The following is a 14,730-nucleotide window of genomic DNA, read 5'->3' on the forward strand; positions in this document are numbered from 1 at the left end:
ACGGCACATAACAACAACCACCTCAGTATTGGGGGCATTTTAACCTCTGTCCCATAGAAACTACCTTGTAAGAGAAACTATCCCTTTAACACTGCAGGCTCCTCCCCTGTCCAGCCCCCTAGCAGAACAAGTGATTCCCAGGCATCCATTCAACTCCCCATGAACCAACGTCAAGGATTTTAGGAGAATTCATCTCTACCTTCCTTGCAGCATAAAAATTCAGGGTTGAATTCAATTGGATTTATGATAATCCTCTCTCCCTGCCAGGGATTGGTTCAGAAAAGGGCAGGTGACTCAGTTTGGACCAATGAGATGTAAAGAAAGGTGTGGGTGTGCAGCGCCTTCTGGGAAATCCTTCTCTTGGTTTACAGAGCTGGTGGACTTCTCTGACTAGGAAAACTGGCCTTACAAGAAAAGGCCTCCATTACCACACACCCATAGTCACTCCATCCGCCTGGAGGAAGGCTCCATCCAGCCTCTGGACTTTCTGGAACGTGAGCCTCACTGTGTAAGTAGCCAAAGCACCCTAACTAACAAGGACCCTTAGTGACAACTAGGAACGGCTTCAGAGTTGGGCCCCGAGGGAACAGAGTCATCCAGAGAAGAGGTTCCAGGTCAGACAGGCAGGTCTACCAATTGACCCGGAAACATTTTACCTGGCTGCGGTTCAAGCCAGCACCATACCCCACCCTCAGGTCCCTGATGTCTGCTCTGTGAATTTACTCTATGCATGAGTAAGTTTTGGTTATTTAGTGCTTTACTTTGACTCCCCCCAGACCCTGGGGCTTTAGCACAAGGACTATCTCTTCGCTCACTTCACACATTTTGGGTAGGGCTCAGCGGGTGCAGATCATGTGACAGTTTTTAAGACGGCTCCTTCTCCTATATGCCCGGTGTCCCAGCTGGATTGAGAGTCACAACAGGGATAGGAAGAAAGGGGTGGAGGAAAGTGGTGTGTGGGGGGCAACACTGTCTCCCTGTGGGGCTGCTCATTGGAGCCTGGGTTCCACGAAGGATTTTCCCACCAGGACAAGAAAGAACCACTACGTGCAAGTTCACGTCAGGCCTTCTCTTGCATGCAGATGTCTCTGTGGTCACAGCTAGTCACGTCGTTCAACCCAAAGTTATTTGTAAGGGGATTACACAGGGGTAACCATAGAGGAAGGGTGCTTTATTGGGGGTCTACCAAAGGGATCATCATGTTTTTGGAAAAATAAACATCACCATCAGTAGCTGGGGAGGGGAGTAACCCCTCCCTGTCTCTTCCCAACCCAATTCCTCTCCTTGTGCTGTGAAATAAAAGGGTAAGTTTTGCTTTATGAAACACTAAGACTCAAGAACTCACACTCACTTACCTATTGCGATGATTCCAACTCACAGCTGATAAGGGCCAGAGGGAGAATCAAGGGGAGTTAGTGATGAGGGTGCAGAGAGGAACCAGGAACTGAAACCCAGCCACAGCACATGGGGCCAATCAGTGCACAACAACAACAACCGAGGACAAATGAGGTCACACCTACCTAAAGCCCATCACTGCAGAAGGTGCAGGTGTTTGAGTGCAACCAGGAAGTGCCAGAGACCCAGATAACTGGAGGCCACGAAGGGGGACGACATCTACCCTCCACTTCTGAGAGTGTCTCTGTGTCTTAATAAACTTTCCTCCATCTTAATAATCTTTCGTGTCTTTAACGATCCTGTCTGCATAGTTTGCTCTTACTCTGCTTTCACTACGTTTACCTCAGAAACGGACTTTGTTAGATTGTACCTGGCTAATGGACTCGATCTGGGAATCTCTAAATATGTGAGCAATAGCACTGTCCTATTGGGTTTTTGAGTTGTGGCTGACATTGAGAAGAATGGGAATCTCAGAGCACTTAATAGTGCTCATGTGGAACCTATACCTGGACCAGGAACACTTGTTGCAGAAGATCAAGGAATGCAGCCTTCAGTATTGGATTGCATCTCATTATAAAGAAAACAAAGATTCTTACCACTGGATCAATAGGCAGCATCATGATGGATGGAGAGGAAGTTGAAACTGTCAACAGCTTCATCTTGCTTAGATCCACAATTAACACCCTAAGTACTAGCAGTCATTGCACTAGGAAAATCTGCAGTTAAGGACCTCTCCAAATTATTGAGGAGTAGTGATGTCAGTTTGAGGACTAAGGTGCGTCTGATTCGGGCTATGATTTTTACAATTATTTGCTATGTATCTGAGAGCTAGATAATGAATAAGGATGATAGAAAAAGAATTGATTCTTTGAGCTGTGGTGTTGGAGAAGAGCACTGAACATCCCATGGATGGCCAGGGGAATTAACAGGTATGTCTTGGAGAGGGTGCAGCTGGAGTGCTCTTTGGAGGCAGGAATGAAAAGGGTTTGCATGACATACTTTGGACATGTTGCTAGGAGGGCTATCCCTTGGAGAAGGACATGATGCTGGGAAGGGTGGAGGGTCAGCAAAGGAGAGGAAGACCCTTTACCAGGGGGATTGACATGGTGACTGCTGCAATGGGCTCTTGTGTGTCAGGAAGTGTGAGGATGGTGCAGGATAGAACAGGGTTCAGATCTTTTGTTCATGGGCCATGAGTCATGCATGACTCAATGGCACACAATAACAATAACAACAACAACAACAATTGGGTTTCTGGGGCTGTAAATGGCAGTGGGAGGAGACTGCCTTCTCCGGTGGAGCCCCTAATGGTTTTGAACCACTGGACACACAGCACCGTTTGGTTTGCATCACAACACACTATGAATTACACCAGCATAGTTTCTCGGACACTGAAAGTCATCTTATTAAACTGTTATGTGGGAAACAATTAGTAACCACCTGCAATTACAAAAAGTCAAGAAAGGAAGTTTGTCTTTGGCATGCTGTAGAAAAGGAAAAAGGTAAAGAGTGAGGTATCGGGACAAAGCCAGTAGAAAGCTCCTCCACACACTCAACTTGTCTACATCCCACAGAAAGACGCATATGGGTTCAACAGTGGAGTTCCAGTCACATCAAGAGGCTAAATGGAGAAGCTCACATGTCTACTGCCTGGTTTATTGAATATGACCTTTCCTAAGAGCAGCAAAGCCGCCTTTCTATGAAGATGGCACCGAAAGCGAAGAAGGACCCCCCTGCCCCTCCCAAAACTGAAGCCAAAGCAAAGGCATTAAAGGCCAAGAAGGCTTCCTGAAGGGCATCCACAGCCACAAAAAAAAGGAGCAAGATCCACACATCACCCACCTTGTGGCGGCCTAAGATGCTGAGACTCTGAAGGCAGCCCAAATACCCCTGGAAGAGCACCCCTTTGACCACTCTGCCATCATCAAATTTCCCCTGACCACTGAGTCAGCCATGAAGAAGATAGAAGATAACAACACACTTGTGTTCATTGTGAATGTCAAAGCCAACAAGCACCAAATTAAACAAGCTGTAAAGAAACTCTATGACATTGATGTGGCCAAGGTCAACACTTTGATTAGGCCTGATGGAGAGAAGAAGGCCTGTGTTCGACTTGCTCCTGACTATGATGCTTTGGATGTTGCCAACAAAATTGGGATCATCTAAACTGAGTCCAGTGGGCTAATTCTAAATAAAAATTTCTTTCTCTTTTTCTCTCCTCTCTCTCTCTCTCTCTCTCTCTCTCTCTCACACACACACACACACACACACAAAAGAGCAACAAACCCATATCTACATCTCATCAGAGGTCCATTATATTCATAGACATGGGGAAGGGACATACACAAAGGTCAAAGTTGGACAGTCAATAAGGGTGACAGAAGAATTGAAGGCTTTGAGCTGGGGTGTTGGAGAAGAGTATTGAATTTCCCAACAACTGCCAAGAGAACAAACAAGTATGTCTTGAAGAAAGTGTAACCAGAGTCATCCTGAGAGGGGAGAATGACTAAGTCTGTCCCCCATACTTGGGAAAAGATAACAAGTTTGGAAAGATCGAGAGTCAGTGAAAGAGAGGAAGACCCTCAATGAGGTGGATGACATGGTGACTGTAACAATAGGCTCAAGAGTATCAGAGATGATGAGGCTGGCACAGGACAGGGCAGACTCAGATCTATTGTGTGTAGGCTAACTATGGGTCTTTTCTTGATTAGATAGCACCTAACAACACAGTTCGAATCTACCAGCTGCTCTATAGAAGGAGGGTGGGCAATCTCCTCCCATGAGATTTACTGCCTCTGAAAACCCACTGGAGGGTCAGCAATGGGTTGGTTCTGACTTGATGGCACAGAACAAGCACCACAACAAACAGGGAGTGCTGGTGGCTTGAAGTTGTTGCTGTTATTGTACCATCAAGTTGTCTGCAACCCACAGTGACCCTAGGTACAGCAGCTCTGAACCCTGCCCTGTCCTGAGCCAGCCTCACTGATTCCAATACACGAACCCCCTTTGTCCCAGTTACTATATCAGTCCATCTCATCTGGAGTCTTCCTGTCCTGCGCTCTCCCTCAGCCATTTTGAGCATAATGTCCTTCTCCAAGGACTGGTCCCTCCTGGCCACCTGCCCAAAGTATGTGAGACAGAGCTTCAAAATCCTAGCCTCCATGGAAAAACTTGATTTCATCCTCTCCAAGACAGACCTATTTGTTTTCTTGGCATTCAAGACTTCTCCAGCACCACAATTTGAAGTCATTGATTCTTCTTCTGTCATCTTCAGTCATTGCCCAACTCTCTGAAGCATAGCAAGTAATTGCAAAGACCGTGGCCTGCATTAGGCACACCTTAGTCTCCAGACTGACATCATTGCTTTTGAGTACTCTGGAAAGGTCCCTAACTGTAGATTTCCCCAGTGCAATTCGTCTTTTGATTTCCTGACTGCTGGTGTTAAGAATGTTGATTGTGGAGCTGAGGAAGCTGAAATTGTTAACAACCTCAAGCTTCTCCATCTATCATGGTACTGCCAATCGGCCCAGTGGTGAGAATCTTTGTCTTCTTGATGTTGAGCTTCAATTCATATTGAAGTCTTCAGTCTTTGCTTGATCTTCTGCAGCAAGCACTTCCGGTCTGCTTCAGCTTCAGCAAGTAAGATTGTGTCATCTACATAACGTAGGTTGTTGATGAGTCTTCCTCCAATTCTCATGTTACATTCCTCCTGAGAAAGCCCAGCCTCCCGAATGATCTTTTCTGCATATAGATTGAAAAGGTTTGGAGACAGAATGCATCCCTGACACATTCCTTTCCTGATTTTGAACCACGCAGTGTTTACCTGCTCTGTTTTGAGGACTCTTTCCTGGTCCAAGTAAAGGTTTCGCTTAAGCACAATCAAGTGTGCTGGGATTTCTATTCTCAAAATTAGCCACAATTTGTTGTGATCCACACAGTCACATGCCTTTGCAAAGTCAATAAAACATAGCTAGACATTCTTCTGGTACTCTTTGCTTCTGCCAAGATCCATCTGACATTGATAATAATGTCTCTGGTGTCATGACCTCTTCTAAATCCAGCTTGTATTTCTGGTAGTTTTTTTGTCAATGTATTGTTCCAGCAAGACATCATAGACGTGACTGTGGACTAAGCTTTCCTATCAAGAGGTGGACCAGAAAGGGAGGGTTTGACCAGGTAGACAGGAGTGCAAGGAATGGTGGTGGGGCAGGGAAAGAGAAGAGAAAAAACACACATATTTGGGGAGACAGTGAATGTATTGGTTATTTCTGTAAGGGAAGTGTCTTTCATCAGCTTGGTAAAATGCTGGTCTGTCAGATATTGTTCTAAAATTAAGCACCCAAAATTAAGACAGACTAGGAAGAAGGATTGGCTGGTGGCTTAGAGGTAAGGAATTGTGCTACCAATTCAAAGGTATGAGGTTCAAACCCACCAGCCGCCCTGGGGTAGAAAGATGGGCAGCCTCCTCCAGTGGGGATTTACTACCTCTGAAAACCCGCTGCAGGGTCAGCTGTGGGTTGGTGCTGACTCAACAGCACTCAACAACAACAACAAGGTGAAACTGAGAAGCAGGTGAATTCCCTTAGCCCAAGTGAGTGGGGCATGGAAATGTAAAGAAAGAGGCCACAATGCCCGTTCCATCTTTAGGGCTACTTCTCCTATAAGATGCCAGGTCTATGTGCACATAGTAAAGGAACTGAAGGAGGAGGGTGAGGTCAAGCTCAGAGCAGCAGCATGGAGATGTCTGCAAACCGACTTTTGAATGGGCAACAGGATTGTTAGAATCAGGTCAATACTTAACAGCTGTTTCTGCGGGGCTTTTGGATGGCTGAATGCTTTGCTCTAAAGTGAAACATTAGAAGGCCATGTGTTGTATAATCGCATTTTTGTTCTTGTCAACTACCCTTGGGTCAGAATCGGCTCATGGTTGACCCTTCAGAGGGTTTTCTGAGGTTGGAAGTCACAAGGGGGGAGATTACACTTCTTTCCTCCCGTGAAGAAGCTGGTGGATTCAAACTGCCTGCCTTCCTGTTGGCAGTGTGTTTTCTCACCCTCCCGGCCACTGGAGCTCCCTTGGATTCATACACATACGTCTACAGCTTGAAAAGATTCTGTTTATGCTTACAGATTTAAAAAATGTGACTAAGCTGTAGAAGTGCTTGTCACGTCTCACAGCATCGGTGTCTGGGTGATCAGTGTCATAGGAGCCCTTGCAAATTCTTCATTCAGGAAGCAATCCAAGATGAACAGACCTTGCCTGTTTCCAAGATCCCAGGGGTCTTGCAACCCTGGCCTGCTGAGTCTGTGGTTATCTTACCAGGGCTTCTATTTTTCTATTCTTTATCGAGGTTAAACGCATACTGCTCTTTTGTGAGGTTTATGTCTTCTGACATGTTGCCAACTGTTTTCTACCCACAATGTTCCTGATGAAATTGATAGGGAAATAAATGCCTGACAAGTCTTATTTCTGCTTTGCTCAGTCATGACGGGCTGCCAGACTATAAACGTGTCTGTGAGACCTGCAGAACCATCTGTTTAGTGGTGTTCTGAGTTATTTCTTTCTTGACACAACATAGCGAATGGCTGATTCATGAAAGCATGGGGTCAGGGAGGTGAATTTGACTCGGTTTAGTATTTATGGTGAACCGTGAGAGGCCAAATGCTGTGCTTACCTCAGTCACTTTACTAGGAGTCCTGGTGGTGCAGTGAATAACTTGTCAGGCTGCTAATCAGAAGAAGGTCACCAGTTCAAATCCACCAGGATCTCTACTTCTGTAAAGACTTGGAAACCTGAGAGAGGGGTCAGCATGGGCAGGAATGGACTTGACAGCACTGCTCTGGAGGCTGCCAAAACCAGCCTTCATCGTGATTAAGCACTGCCGTGTGTCTGTCACCCTTGGAGACAGGACAGACAAGCATATCTCTGACCTAGAGATGACACTCTGCCAGCTACACAGGCCTGTGCTTCACACACACTCCTCATGCACTTTACACAGCTGTGTGTGCACACGCTCTACACACCTTACACACATGCCTGCGCTTACACACCCCAGGCGCGTGACACAGCTGCATATGCTCACGCTTTACACACCCCTGTCATGCCCGTTACACAGCCGTGTATGCCTGTGCTTCACACACTCCCATACCCTTTACACACCTTACACACGTGCCTGTGCTTTACACACCCCATGCACGTGACACAATTGTATGTGCCTGTGCTTCACACACACTCCCATGCCCTTTACACGGCTGCATGTGCACATGCTCTACACACCACTGTCATGCACGTGACACAGCTGTATGTGCCTGTGTTTCACACACACTCCCATGCACTGTACACACCTTACACACAAGCCTGCATTTTACATACCCCCGCCATGCACGTTACACAGCTGTGTGTGCCTGTACTTCACACACACTCCCATGTCCTTTACACAGCTGCATGTGCACATGCTTAACACACACAACTTCTTTGCACCCTTGCACCAGTCCTCCGAGCTCTGATCATCCTCTTTGTGAAGGGGGCGTCAGTCCAAGCTGACGCCAATACCCACACCCCAGTCCACTGCTGCTGAGCAGACTCTCAACCAGATAAACGGGCACAGAGACTGTATCAATGGGCTCAAGTATATGAGAGAGGATGAGGATGGCACAGGAGAGGACGGGGTCAGGTCTGTTATTCATAGGGTCATTGTGAGGTGCTGTTGACTTGGTGACAACTAACAACAACAACAACAATGCAACACTAAAGGACAGAGAAGAATCACCCCAAAGGGTTTGTACCTCTCAACTAAAGTAGAATGCCATCACTTTCTTCTACAGAGCAGTCCGCGGGTTCAAACTGCTGACCTTTCGGTTGGCAGTCTCATGCTTACCCCCCTGCACCACCAGACTCAGGCAATTCTGACCAGAGCTGCTGTCTCCTCTCTCAGGTCATGATGCCATCGTGCCAACAATTGTGACTTCTCCCCACAGACCTGGGTGCTGTTAGCAGGGTGAGGTAGGGCAATGAGAATTCAGCACGGGCGTTGTCGTCATGGGCTTTGCTGCCAGTGGAGGGGCCATGTCGGTGAAGCTGGCTTTCAGGGACAGGTCCCTTCTTTGCATCCATGCTCTGCGTGTATCAGTGAGCACAGGCTTGGAAGCTTGCCTCCCTCCAGTAAGGACTTCCTGCAAGGCCAATGCAAGCAGAAGTGAGAAAGTGACTCCCTCTGCCTGGGCTGGTGTGATAGTTATTTCGATGTGTCAGTGTGGCTGGTCTACAGTGTCTGGTGTCCAGTCCAGCTGCTTTTATAAACTAATTGTTGTTGATTCTGACTTGTGGTGACTCCTACGCACAACCTCACACTATCTGCCATCCTCAATCCATCGTGGGATTCACTGTGCCCACCTGTCTCATTGGCGGTCTTCCCTTCCTTCTCGGGCTCTTTTCCAAGCACCAGCCCTTCTGATAACATGCCCACAGTATGTCAGTTTGTGTTGTGCCATCCTGGCCTCTATAAAGCACTCGAGTTGTACTCAATAGCACCTCCAACATCATCATTTAAATAACACATCAATTCTTCTTCTTTTTGTTTTGCTAATTGTCCAACTTTCAGATGCGTAGGAAGTAACTGAAACTACTATAGCTTGGACTGGAGGCTCCATAGTCCTTAAATGGACATCTTTTCTTTTAAATAAGTCCTTGATAGTAGATTTGCCTAATGTAATATTTTTTTTAATGTAATATGTTTTTGAATGCTGCTATGAAATCAGCTCTCAACTCATGTGGACGCGCAGGACTTCCCGCTTTGATCCGTCAGGTTCGTATCAGGCTACTTTTTGAATGTAGATAACTAAGCTTTAGCTCCTGTAACTGTAGGTGCTGCCGAGTTAACTACGGCTCATAGTGACCCTACGAACAGCAGATCTGAACCTTGCTCTATCCTGGGCCCTTCTCATTATCTCTGTCCTGCTCAAGACTCTGGTACAGATCCTGTGTCAATTCATCTCACCGAGGGTCTTCTGCTTTCTTCCTGACCCTCTACGTCATCCTGCATGTTCCAAAGACTGGCCCCTTTTGACAACATGTTCAAAGTATGAGAGACCAAGTTCCACCATCCTCAACCCTAGGGCATACCTCAGTTGCACTTCCTTGCTTTGTCAGTCCAGGAGGTATTCAATACTCTTTGACAACACCGCAATTCAAAGGCATCATTCTTTTGTCAACTTTATTATTTTTTTTTCTCAGTTCTTAAATTAATTTTAATGAAAATTTACAGAGACGTAGAGTTTCCATTCATTCATTGTTGCACTTTTCTCCCTGCTCTCCCCATTCACTCTTCTCCTTGAAAAGTGAGAGAAAAACTCTTTCATTGTTATGGAATCCCTCCCCCCAAGTCCACTCCACTGTTGCAGCCTTCATTCTGGACTCCTGTCATGACAATAATACTCAATCATATATCCCTTTAAACAGATCTCTCCCTCTATTCATTCTTTAACTTTCAGATGTGTAGAAAACCATCGAAAAAACCATGACGTGAAGCACGTACACCTGAGTCTTTACATTGATATCCTTGCTCTTTAGCACTTTGGAGTGGCCCCTTGACAGTTGTTAATGACTGCCACCCTAGATGTTGGCTGTGGATCCGAAAGGAAATTGTTGACAATGTCGATCTTTTCTCCGTATTTCATGATGCTGTCTACTGGTCCAGTGATGGGAAATTTTTTTTTCTGCTCTAAATCATCTTTAATGTAAGAGAAATGAAGGCAGTGCTTCCCCATCTCTGCCTCTGCTGAGCAACGGTCACCGCCTGCAGCCTTTTCTACTTCTATGTCGGGAAATTCTTGGGGTACAGCTGGAAAAGCTTGCCTTCCTGTGTGGGCTCAAAGCCATACTTTTCCAGGTTGTCAGGTTCAAATGTACCTTCTTTAAAATCATTCTCAGTAGCAGGGTCACTGTCGAGGCAGAGAGCTGCTTGGCTGTCAGGGGGCTTTCTGTGCCCTGGAGGTGCTCTGTCCTGTGCCAATCGCACGGCCTCTGACACACCCATCCCATTACTCCAGTCACTGAATCAATCCACTTCATAGAGGGCCTTCCCCTCCTGCGCTATCCCTCCACCCTCCCAAGCATGATGTCCCTCTCTAAGGACCAGTCTCTCCTCACAACATGTCCAAAGTATGTTAAACTGAGCCTCAGAATCCTTGCCTCCAAGGAGCAGCCTGGTTTAAACCTCTCTAGGATGAATCTGTTTGTTTCCTTGGCAGTCCATGGTACATCCAATACTCTTCTCCAGCACCACAGCTCAAAGGCATCAATTCTCCTTCTATCCTCCCTAGTCATTGCCCAACTCTGATGCACAACAAGTGATTGCAAAGACCATAGCCTGTATCAGATGCACCTTAGTCTCCAGAGTGACACCATTGCTCTTCAGTACCCTGGCGAGGTCCCTAACAGCAGATTTTCCCATCGCAATACGTTTTTTGATTTCCTGGCTACTGGTGCCAAGAGTGTTGACTGTGGAGCCAAGCAGACTAAAGTTGTTAACAATCTCAATCTCTTCTCCATCCATCCTGATGCTGCCAATTGGTCCAATGGTGAGAATCTTTGTCTTCTTGACATTGAGCCTCAATCCATACTGAAGGCTGCAGTCCTGGACCCTCTGCAGCAAGCATTTCAGGTCCTCCTCAGTTTCATCAAGCAGGGTTTTAGCAGTCAGGAAATAAGGAGACACAATGAATTGGGAAAATCTGCAGTTAGGGACCTCTCCAAATTATTGAGGGGTAATAATGTCAGTTTGAGGACTAAGATGTGTCTGATTCAGGCCATGGTCTTTCCAGTCATTTGTTAGGCATCTAAGAGTAGAACAGCGAATACAGGTGACAGCAGAGGAACTGATGCCTTTGAGCTGTGGTGTTGGAGAAGAGCACTGAACATCCATGGACGGCTGAGAGAATGAACAAATGTCTTGGGGAGGGTGCAGCTGGAGTCCTCCTTGGAGACAAAGCTGATGAAGCTTCATCTCACATACTTTGGAAATGTTGTTAGGAGAGGCTATTCCTTGGAGAAGGACATCATGCTTGCAAAGGTGGAAGGTCAGCAAGAGAAGAAGACCCTCAACAAGATAGATTGACCCATACAACAGGTCCTAGTGTGTCTGGAGGTGTGAGGATAGCTCAGGATAGGACAGGATTCCGATCTCCTGTTCATCAGGTTGCTATGAGTCATACTTGATGACACCTGTCAACAACAAACAACTACCGTCTCCTGTAATTGCATGTGATTAAATCAGTTGATCTCAAATAAAGCAGATTTCCATTCACCCAGACCCAATGCCATTATGTGTATTTTAACTCAAATCCCTAGTGACCCTTTACAAGAGAAGAAGTTCCCTTTCTAAGGCTGGGCTCTTGAGAGGAGCAGACTGCCCCATCTTTCTTCGGAGGAGGAACTGGTGCGCTGCCAACACTGACCTTTCAGTTAACAGCTGAGTGACTAACCACAAGAGCTCCTCTCTTAGCTGATTCCCTTCCAGGTTGTGGATGGGCCTCAGCCAATCAGCTTGAGGCCTTGTGAGAAAAGTGGTAGCTTCCCTTGAGTGTGTCCAGTCTCTAGAGGGCAGACAATGTGCCAGAACACTCTCTCTGCTCTTCGCTCTTCTCAGTGGCTGACCTTTGGTCCTGTGATTCAAGCACTTGACGGCTAACCAAAAGGTTGGTAGTTTGAGCCCACCGGCTGCTCCACTGAAGAAAGAGAAGATGGTTTCCTTCTGTAGAGATGGGCAGGTGAGGAAGCCCTAGTTCTCCTCTGTTCTAGAAGGTTCCTGTGAGCCAGAACTGACTGAATGCCTGGAGTCTTTGGGTTCTAGCCCTCCACAGTTTGGAGAGCCAATTCCTTGAAGTAAATCTCTCTGTGTGCATTTTCCCCCTAGAAAACCTTGACTAAGGAAGATGGACTGCAGAGTCTCTGAGCAGAAGTACCTCCTGAGCAGAATCTTAGGAGATGAATACTGACAGGAGGCCGGGAAGACACAAATGTTCCAGAGAGAGGGCAGAACATGAGTGAGATCCTAGTACAGCATCCTCAGGGAGCTGCAGGGGTTTGGCAGCTTGGAGGGCTCTGAGGAGGACACAGAGGTGCGGGGAGAAAGGCAGACTGTCCACTCCTGAACAGGACAGCGCGTTCACTGTGGGAGCCTTCGATGCGAAACCCAGTCCTTCCTTCCAGGAACATGGAGGCTGAATAATGACGCAAGAGATTTTTGGTTTTTATTTCATTTTAAAAGTTCAAGATCCTCCAAAGTTGAAGAGAGGGAAACTGAAACAAAATCTTCAGGGTTGACAGGAACTGAAGTGTTGACAAAAATTGAAGTGTGGTGTAGGTGGGAACTAGGGAGACAGGAACTGGCATGTATATACTTGTTGATTGACGGCCCTAGCACAGTGATTACTCAAAGTTTCGAAAAAGTATTTAATAAACTAAAATTACAGACTGCTACCTAGCAATTCCATTCCTGCACAGCCTGAAGAAACCTTTAAGGATGTGCGCATGGGGGTTCCAGGCAGAGGTATTTATTACAGCCTTGTTTATAACAGCCAAACAGACGAAATGGTAATGGGATCGTAGACAAGTCGAAGGAGGCTGAGGAGAGAGAGGTCCACCCCACACAGCAGTGGGCAGGCCTCACAGTGGAGGAAGGAACACTCTGCAGAAAGAGCCCTACAGTGGGGTCTCCAAGGCCCCACAACCATTGCCATCACATTGATTCTGACTCCTGTAGAGTGGCCCTGTGGGACAGAGTGGAACAACCCCACTGAATTTCTCAGGCTGTAAATCCTAATGGGAGGCAGTCAGCCTCATCTTTCTTCCTTGAAGGGGCTGGTGGATCCGAACTGCTGATGTTTCAGTTCGAAGCTGAGTGTTTAGCCACCGAGCCTCCTGATTTGCAGTAGCACAGGGCAGCAGAAATCCAGCTTCACATTCTCTTTAATGCCATGCTGTGCAGACCCTGCTTTTCTTGCCATCGCTGCAGAAGAGAGCTGTCAAAACACCCTCCAACAACAGAACGCCAGACTAGAGGGGAGGGGGGTTAGCACCAGCTGGGGGGCTGACTTCAAGGGAGGTGAGCGATTTCACCGTAACGACATGAGTGGACAAACGGAACGTGTTTCAGAACATCGTCTCATTGTCTTAGTTCAGTGACATCTCAGAACACCCAGAGGATCACGTTTTAATGAAAAAATTGGCTGTTTCAGAGAACACGTGAGAGACACTGTAATCTTGGCAAGATAAAACATGGCTGGGTATTTAGACTCTAAGGTCCTGATCTCACAAGAGAAGACCATGTTGCTTGTCCTTCTGTTTCTGAGATGGTAAGATCCTGATACTTCCTGCAGGTTCAGGGAGGAGAATTCCAGCAGCGCTGGTTCATACAGTGCAGCTTCTAGAAAACAAGTAGAACTCATTGCTGTCACAACCAACTCCTAGCTGACCCTCTGCTCAGGTGCTGAAATGGAAAATTTTGGGGGATGAAATGGCATTTGCCTGTACTGACCTTTGCCTTTGAGCTGTGGTGCTAGAGAAGAGTATTGACCATGCCATGAACTGCCAAGAGAGCAAACAAGCCTGTCCTGGAGAGAGTGAAGCCAGCCTGCTCCTTGCAGGCAAGGATTCTGAAGCTCCATTTCACCTGCTTTGAGCATGTTGCTAGGAGGGACCAGTCCTTGGAGAAGGACATCATGCTTAGAAGGGTGGAGGGTCAGTGCAGGAGAGGAAGATGCCGGATGAGATGGATTGACACAGTGACTGAGGTAATGGGGGCAGTTGTGTTTGAGACAGTGAGATTGGCTTAGGTTAGAGCAGGATTTAGAGCTACTGTTTATAGGGTCACTATGAGTTGCAGTCAACTTGATGGCACATAACAACAACATACCAACTAGCATTGTGAAAATCTACTGTCAAGTACCTCTTTAAATGCTAAAGAGTAAGGACACCAAGTTAAAGACTAAGGTGCGCCTGACCCATGATATTTTCAGTTGCTCCATATGCATATGAAAGTTGGACAATGAGTAAGGAAGCCCCAAGAAGAACTGATGCCTTTGGGATGTGGTGTTGGCAAAGAGTCTTGAACATTCTTTTGTCTCACATATACTGGGCATGTTGTTGTTGTTGTTGTTTGATGCCGTCGAGTCGTAGACGACTCATAGTGACTCTATGAATGAACAGCCTGAGCACTGTTTGTACATAGAATTTCCGGAGGCCAGCCATTTTGGAAGTGGATGCCGCTCCTGCTTCCAGGCTTGATTTAGTCGGGAAGCTCCAGCCAACACTGTCCACCTTGGATACCCATTACCACA

This window comes from Elephantulus edwardii, unplaced genomic scaffold (genome assembly GCF_000299155.1).
Source record: "Elephantulus edwardii isolate Elephantulus edwardi_28Jun2011 unplaced genomic scaffold, EleEdw1.0 scaffold00086, whole genome shotgun sequence".
Classification (NCBI taxonomy): Eukaryota; Metazoa; Chordata; class Mammalia; order Macroscelidea; family Macroscelididae; genus Elephantulus; species Elephantulus edwardii.